Source organism: Papaver somniferum, unplaced genomic scaffold (assembly GCF_003573695.1).
Source record: "Papaver somniferum cultivar HN1 unplaced genomic scaffold, ASM357369v1 unplaced-scaffold_99, whole genome shotgun sequence".
NCBI lineage: Eukaryota > Viridiplantae > Streptophyta > Magnoliopsida > Ranunculales > Papaveraceae > Papaver > Papaver somniferum.
This window is the reverse complement of record NW_020653081.1, coordinates 9,520,688-9,529,537: the sequence shown is the minus strand read 5'-3', so window position 1 is coordinate 9,529,537 and position 8,850 is coordinate 9,520,688. Positions and strand designations below refer to the sequence as shown.

At 36.2% G+C, this 8,850-nt stretch overlaps 1 long non-coding RNA gene across 1 annotated transcript; it reads left to right on the top strand.

Moving 5' to 3' along the window:
• Nucleotides 1-521: 521 nt before the first annotated feature.
• Nucleotides 522-5,970, top strand: LOC113346267. The gene is made up of 3 exons (XR_003358460.1): nt 522-587; nt 681-842; nt 5,757-5,970. It is a non-coding gene; the product is annotated as an uncharacterized LOC113346267 (long non-coding RNA).
• The last annotated feature ends 2,880 nt before the right edge of the window (nt 5,971-8,850 follow it).

The following is an 8,850-nucleotide window of genomic DNA, read 5'->3' as shown; positions in this document are numbered from 1 at the left end:
CCGTAATGACCATGTATCATCTAATTCAATTCAATTGTGCTCGTAATTCAATCGAAATCTTGAGCTTAACATTATATATATTCGTTATCGACCAGAAAAATTAAATATAAGATTTGAATTTATTTTCTTAGTTAATATAATTTATTTTATTCTTTTGCTTTTTTTTTTAATAATGAAATTCTCCCTTTTCAAATGCACCTAGTTTGCTTAAAAAAAAAAAAGAGGGAAAAAGAGGGAAAAAAATGCACCTAACTGATACACCAGACACGTGCACTATCACATCAGTCCCCATTTTTGTTTTCAAACACCAAACCAGAAACAAACGATACATATCAATGGAAAAAATACACCATACCTAACCTAACACCCCTAACCTAAAACCCCTTCAATTACACGCAGAAAATTTCCATCTCTCGGTCTAAATTTATCTCTTCTTTCTTGAATCACCATTGCGAATCTTCATTATCGACTGTGTAAGAGTCATTCTTAATTTTTAAATTCAACAATATTTGAATCTAAAATCATTCTTATTAATGTAGAATAAATTGTCGAAACTCAATTAGATTCAACCACAATTGGGGAAAAGGGTAAATTTCTGCTTAGTTTTTGATTTACAACTTTGTATTCGATTTCTCCATTGGAAATGACAGATTAACTCAATTGTGTTTTCACATTCTCAGGTACTTTGTGAGTTGGTTCTCAAAACGGTTGATTTTGGTCGACAATCTTTGGAAGAGCTTCATCCGAAAATGCTACTTCTGAATGAATCAAAGCTGAGAACATGATGTTGTCTACAGATCTGTGAGAAGCTATATCTAGAAGGGGTCAAGAGGAAATAACAGGTACCCTTAAATGTAATATGTACACACATTGGTAGAGACACCATAACTTTTTTTCTTTTGTTCACGTAACAAGACTAAACTCTATTCACACTTATCTTACTAAGGAGAACATTAAAAATTAGGATATTCTAACACTCCCCCTTAATTTGTAATGGTTTTTGATTTCTTGATCTTCCACCTTATCCCTTATCCTTGGCTTCTCTTGCTCGCAGTGACTTCATATTTGACTTGTCGTCATGGCGATGATATTTCGTCTTAGTTTCTCCATGGATTTGTCTGAATCTTCTTTGGTTATAACTTGCTTTGTATAATGATAGCTTAGTAGTAGTTTTGCTTCTCCTAGCGGATACATGTCCGCTGACTTCATGTATGGACTCATTTCTTATCTTCTTCTTATATTGCTTTGTGTGATAGCTAGCTTCATTTTTGGTTGTTAAAACAGATAATACATCTGAATGTTAGACTTTAGATAGTTCAGAGTTATCCCTTGCAGCTTCTCTTATCTGTGTAGCACTATCGCTTTTCTATCTGCTGTTTTCATCTTTTCATATATCCTTTTTCATTTATATTTTTTTCTTCATGGAGACCATTAGAACTTCAGGTGGCATCTCGAATTATAATATGTTCATATTATCAGGTGGCATCTCGAATTAGGAGTTCCCAGCTTTATACAAGTTCCTAACTATATAAATTATAGAACTGATTGCTTTGGGACATAATACTTATAATCTGATATTGATAAGTTAGTCTGACAGTTCAGAAACTTAGGGTCAAATACTGTTACCATTCAATTTGAATTCTTAGAAACAGGCTCGCCATGGGTACTTATAGCGTGTGATCCTTTCCTCAAGTATCATGGACTACGTTCAGTTGTATACTGTATCACTTTGCATTAAGAGAAAATGTAATTGTTGGTAGACCTATAAAGTCTGCATCTCAAAACTTACATTTATGCTTTGAGATTTTTTTAAACATAAAGAAATTGAAGTGCAGCTAATGTAATTCCGTTGGTTCTCTTTGCATTTCATAATGGATAAATCCTGGATGAGTACTGATAAAATGAAAAAATGTTATATAGACGGAGTCGCGGCATTTCTGCGATATGTTGTCAACCATCTCATGAAGGAGGGTGAGACATATGATGAGTTTCTTATGTTGTGTCCATGTATGGATTGTTTAAATCACTTCGCATGCTCAGCTGGCGATATAGAACATCATTTATTCTTAAATGGAATCGATCAAACGTATACTAATTGGACTAGTAGAAGGATGAAAAAGTGTGTCCTACTTGTAAAGCATCCAGATGGAAAGTTGACATGGAAGGTAAAGTGTATGAGAATGTTCCATCAAAGGTATTGTGGTACTTCGACATCATCCCAAGATTTCAGCGGTTGTTTCAATCGAAGCCCACAGCTGAAACTTTGATATGGCATCATACCACTAGAAAAAAAGACGGTGTTTTACGTTATCCAGCAGACTCACATGCTTGGAGAGAGATAAATAATAATTTCCCAGAAATTAAAGGTGATCACAGAAATTTGAGGTTAGCTGTTTCGGCTGATGGAGTGGATGTAAACAAAGGCATCAAACATCACAGTGTATGGCCAGTTTTGGTTGTGATTTACAACCTTCCACCGGGGATGTGTATGAAGAGAAAGTTCATTATGTTGTCGTTACTTATAGGCAGTGCGCCTGGAAACAACATCGATGTCCTTTTAGAACCTTTTGTTAAGGATTTTCAATTCTTATTTGAGAAGGGAAAGAGAATATGGGATGCATATGCCCAATAAATGTTTACTCTACGTGCAGTTATTTTGTGGACCATAAATGATTATCCTGCTCTTGGTACACTATGTGGTTGTTGCTACGCTGGATATCATGGTTGTGTAGTGTGTCGGAAAAAAACTCACAGTATTAGACTTGATGACTCAAACAAGAATGTTTATGTAGGTTATAGAAGATTTTTACCGTATGATCATCCGTTCAGAAGGCAGAAGAAGGCATTTGGCGGCGAACAAGAGTGGGAGACTGCTCCAATACCAATGACCGGAGAAGAAATATATGAGGAGGTAAAGCGCATAAAAAATTCATGGGGAAAGAAGGGTAAGAATACTCAAGAGGAAGACGTGCAGGTTACACCTGGAAAAGGTGGAAAGATGAAGCGCATAAAAAAAACGAATATTAAGTGCGCTAGAAAAATTGCAAAGGAACTCGACAAGTCAGGTGAGGAAGAAGAAGGCAGGGAAGCCACTTACTGGAGAAAGTACAATATATGGAAGCGACTACTTAGATATTGGCGTTATAATGATGTCCAACATTGTATTGACTTCATGCACGTCGAAAAGAATGTGGGCCAAAGTCTTGTTGGAACGCTGCTGCACAACGGGAATACAAAAGATGGATTAAACGCCAGATTGGATTTGGTGCGTTTAGGTTTAAAACCAGAGTTGCAACCTAAGACAGAAGACAAAGGAACGATACTTCCCGCAACATGTTATACATTAACCACGGAAGAAAAGGACATATTCTTGGAGACACTATCTGAGTTAAGAGTTCCAGAAGGGTATTGTTCAAATTTTTCCACCCTTGTGAAAAAAAAGAGCGTAAGCTGATCGGACTTAAATCTCATGATTATCATATGCTTATGCAACAATTTTTGCCCGTCGCAATTCGATCAATTATGCCTACACCTGTGAGATATGCTATTATCAGGTTTTGTTTCTTCTTCAAATCAATATCTGCCAAAGAAATCAACGTGGAAGAGCTAGATAAATTGCAAGAGGATCTCTGTGTGATGTTATGCTTACTAGAGAAGTATTTTCTTCCATGCTTTTTCGACATCATGATTCATTTAACTATACATCTTACCAGGGAAGTGAAATTATGTGGTTCGGTTTGCTTTCGATGGATGTATCCTTTCGAAAGGTATATGAAGGTTATCAAGGGGCATGTGCGGAACAAGAATCAACCTTGTGGATGCATTTCCGAAGAGAATGTTGCAGAAGAGACGATTGAGATATATTGTGAGTACCATAGAAGCATCAGGACAATTGGTATTCCTTTGGATAGGCATAATACATCTCACCATGGTCAGGATTCTGAAGCTGTTATGGATGGAGAACCGCTATCATCTGGAGAGCCGTGTAAAGTTACCCGTGACCAGTTGAGACAAGCACATTTCTATGTAATGGAGAACACGCCTGAAATTGAGCCCTACATAGAGTAAGTATTAATTTGTTTATTTTCCTTCTTTTTTTTCCGAGAGTTCAAAATATAATAACATTGGTTTTGTACATACCAGCCGACACAAGCTCTATTTGCAAACTAAATATTCTACTAAAAAGCGAGCATGGCAGGAGAAAGAGCACTTTAACTAGTTTGGCGATTGGTTAAGAAATGAGGTAATAGGTTGTAGAAAAGGTGTCATGTTTGATGTGTTATATTCCTTTATAGTCAAGGTTCATCCTGATAATAAATTTCAGGTTGAGAAAGAGTTGGAAGTGGACAGACAAAGTATCTCAGAGAACTTAAGATGGATATCACACGACCCGCACGACGAAGTAACGAAATACACCGTATATCGCATCAATGGATATCAATTCCGCACAAAATCTCGCGATGGTAAAATTCACAAGAATAGTGGGGTTAGCGTTGCGGAAAATGACATGCACATATCTAGAGATGATGGCGTAACATATGGTAAATCGTCTTATTATGGTGTCTTGGAAGAGATGTGGGAGTTAGATTACGGTGAAAGAAATGTTCGTTTGTTCAAGTGCAATTGGGTTGACAATAAACGCGGGGTCAAAAGAGAGAGTCTTGGCTACAAGATTGTTGAGCTTACCATGTTGGGACACAAAATGATCCTTTTATTTTAGCCTCACAAGCTAGGCAGGTATTTTATGTCAAAGATTAGCGAAATAAGAAAAATTCTATTGTTTTTGTGACACCTCCCAAAAATTATAGAGATGCGTGTGATGATGATGGAAATGATGAGGAATTCAGTACAATAGTTTTTTCTCGGAATGATAATGTCTTGCCGGCTGTAGATCCACAAGACTTGGGTAAAGAATCTCGAAATGATTACTTCCGAACTGACTGCCGGGGTTTACTTATACGCAAGCCAAAATGACACACTCCCGCTGGTACGTCGCTTTATTTCCTTTAATCTGTGGTTATTCAGTTAGTGACATGATTTTGATAGAACGAAAACGATGGCCCTTTTGTTTATTCCTGTTCCTTAGCATGCTCGAAAATGAATAACATGATTTCATTCGTGTCTCATACGGAACTTCAATTGCAATTTCTACTCTTGTACTTGGAAACTTTCTACTCTGGTCACTTTTAAATAGAGATCCAAGAGAATGACAGTTGGTATGTTTTTTGTCATGTTGCTTAAAATGTTGGTATTTATTTTTGTTATATAGTGAAACGTTTATATCTGCTTTGTTGTGTGATCTCTTTGAGTTTGTGCATTTTGGTTGACATTTATGAAATTAGATATCTCTATTTCATGTTGTTGGTAGCTTAAGTTAGGTTCGTTCTGAAAATTCTGTCGACTTTGGTGTCTCAAATATCGGTACATAATTACTAGTCTTTGGAACTTGGTTGTCAACTTTCCATTGAGTACTTTTGACTTGCTTAATGCCAAATTCCTGACTGTGGGCTATCTGCTTAATTTTTGTATTTTTATTTTCTTGCCTCTTATTACTACTAGTTTTTTGTTTCTCGCACTATTGTATGTTTCCCGAGCTTAATCTTTGGACCGGTAAAATGTTAGCTACAAATCCACGTATATATGTGGAAGTTTAGTTCTTGTGATTCTTCATACAAGTACAAATATACTCGTTTGGTTGTAATTTTATGGTGGTATATATATTTTACTGTTTAAATTTTCTACTGTTTGAATTTCAGGATCAGCATTTACTGGGCCAATTGGGAAAGAATGTAGCCAGGGATTGCTAGTGCCGCAAATCTTGTTGTTTAGTTTCCTGAAAGTTAATTAGTCCATTTATTTGCATCGAAAATTTTGGTTTCTGTCTTTATTTTTGAGCAAAAAAGAATGACTGTTATAGGCTAGTGAAATATTGGACGAGTTGTGTAACTTTTGCTTGGTTAATTGACATTGTTGATGCCTAATCTTAGCGAAAGATATTCAATGACTTTGAGTTACGTGTGCAATAAAAGATATTGACTTTGCTGAGTTACTATCTGTATACATTTTTTTTCTTGTTCTAATCAATAAATTTCTTATGAAGAAAAATGTTGTAGTCCGACATTTATTGAATTTGTTTTGTGATGTTGAACAATATTATATGATTACTCTACTCTCTCCATATCCAATAGATGACACTTTTTTTAATCAATAGTGCGAAACATTTGGTTTTATGATGAAGCAGCTGAATACAGAAGTCTCCAACTATCTCTGGCCCGACCAACATACAAAAATAAAAGGGAAAAAAAGATATAACACAAAATAAAACACTTGCTGCAGTTGATCGAGGAACTGATATTTTCATTCGGATTCTCAGAGAAGGAAAAAAATGGATACACCGACCAAGAAGTTGCTAAGGCCATGTGCACATAGTACACGGTGTTAACCAGTCACTACTAATGACCTTGACCGTACATAGATAATTTTTATCGGATAGCAACTGCATATGACATATAAACACTTTGGATACATAAACGTATTCATGCCATATGATAATCCAAAAAATTTGAATTTCATGTAGCTACATGTCTATCTTTGGACATGTTGGACAACTGTGTCTATTTCTTAAAAATCCCAGTGGCTAATATATTTGATTTTGCCTCGGAGAATTAAAGTGTCTAATGAACCCTACATTTTGGACATATAAAAGAATTAATATGGTCAAATAATTTTGTTTTTCGCCTCGGCTGAATAGGCGTGTCTGTTGTCACCCTACGCATTAGACACGCAGACAATTGTTTAACGTGGCCATGTACCCATCTACGGCTACAGGTCATGGGTTTATACTTAAAACCATGGACAAATAGTATCATATGGCTAGAACAGAGTGATCAACGTGGCCACAACAACAATATATGCATGCAACCACAAAAAAATATCTTGGTGTGGCTAGGCTTTTGATCTGAAAATGTGGCCTATGTGACAGTTTGTACTAGTGTTCTTCACTTCATTTTTTTTTGGATCCTCTTTTGGCTGCTCATTCTTTTTCTCATACTTGTGCCATTGCCAAAAAAATTTAATCTCATCAATCTCAGCTTGTAATCTCTTCTTAACTTCATGATCTTGCTCGACCTTCTCCTGCTCCTCCAAATCTTTTCGCTTCTTCACCCTACACTCCTTCTTTTCATGGACAACATATTTGCAATGATCACAAAAACTTGGCCTATTTAGAATCCGATAATCTGCATAAAAACCTTCAGAACCATATTCACCATCGACAATAATATTTTCTAATGGTTGTGAAAAATCAATATCAATCAGTACAGCTGCGAAATAACCAAATTCATGTCTTAATGTTCTTGGATCCACCGAAACTGGCTTGCCCAGAACCCTAGCCAACCTGAACAAAGTCTCCTCATCCCAAAATTCCCATGGAAGATTTGTAAAACGAACTCAGACAGCTGCTCGAGTTACCTTGTCAACGTTCGGATTGAACATTGGCGTCCATGACTGAAATTTAAGCTGTTGTTGTTTAACCTTCCACGGACCTTCATAACTAACTCTCTTGTGATCATCTTCATTGTCAAGTTTGATAACAAAGTATTCTTTAAGCCATGGAATAAATTGAATAGAACCAGACAGCTTCCATAGTTGCAATAACTCACGTTTTGCCTCTTCAAAACTCAGGGTTTTAAAATCCAAACGTCCAACTAAACTGAACTTCCAAACACCTTTGATTCGAATATGTGTCTCCTTTGGAATCTTAATAATAACATCACCATGGTTAGTACGGACAGGAGGGTGAGATAAGGTATCCGCATCAATCTTCGACATAACATGAGTTCTTCTCTTAAGAACTGACGAATATGATCGATTTCCTTCCTTTTGTTCTCCAGAACCAATTGAATCTTCATCTGGTTTCCTTTGTTCATTAGAACCAAGGTTTCCAGATTTTGGTGCATAAACTTGGCGATGTCTATACTTTTAACGTCCCCGATAATAATTTGGAGGTTGAATAAAACGTCCACGAGAGTGTTGTTGTTGCGTCTGATCATTAAGATCAGGAGGTTTTGATTGATTCGGCGCCATTTTACCAAAAACATAAACAAGTCATGAGCGGTTATACTAATCACACATATTGGTAATCCAAATATTTGCAATGAATAACAAATACCAATAAGCCTAGCGATTTCCCTTTCGATTCACAAAACAAGTTTATGAATTTACTTCCTTTAAATGAATGTAAAACATTGTTTCCTAGGATGAAATCTTCACCTTTACTCATACACATAATCACAATAGCATTCATACGATTATGTCGATGTCTTATATACGAAATTCAAAAGATAAGCGTTATACTTCGTATTGTATCCCTTAATACTACGTCTAACTAGAGTATAATCATTCATAGCTTCGCAGTTATGTTTTCAATATGCACGACTTGAAAGATACGTTAGGGAATGAAACAGTTCAAGTCAAATATTACTAACCTCATAGCTCCTTAATTCTTCACATTCTTCAAGTCTTCACGTAATACTTGTAATGTCTCATATACTAATACTTTCAAGCTAACCTATACGAAGTTGACTCTAACATATAATCAAGCGACTCTTTAAATGAGTTTTGGTTCACTAAAATATGACAACCAAACTTGACATACCAACGCTTAGTGGGTTCAACCGAGCTATGCTCTAACAGTGGTAGTCCACGCGAAGCTTTGGTTGATGAGGTGATGGATCGAACTAGGTATGATGAATTCTCACACACAGTTGAGATGTTTGTCGATCAAGTAGCTAATTTTCTGCGAAGACAAGAGCATCGACGTCTTCTAGATGATGAATCATACATAGAAGG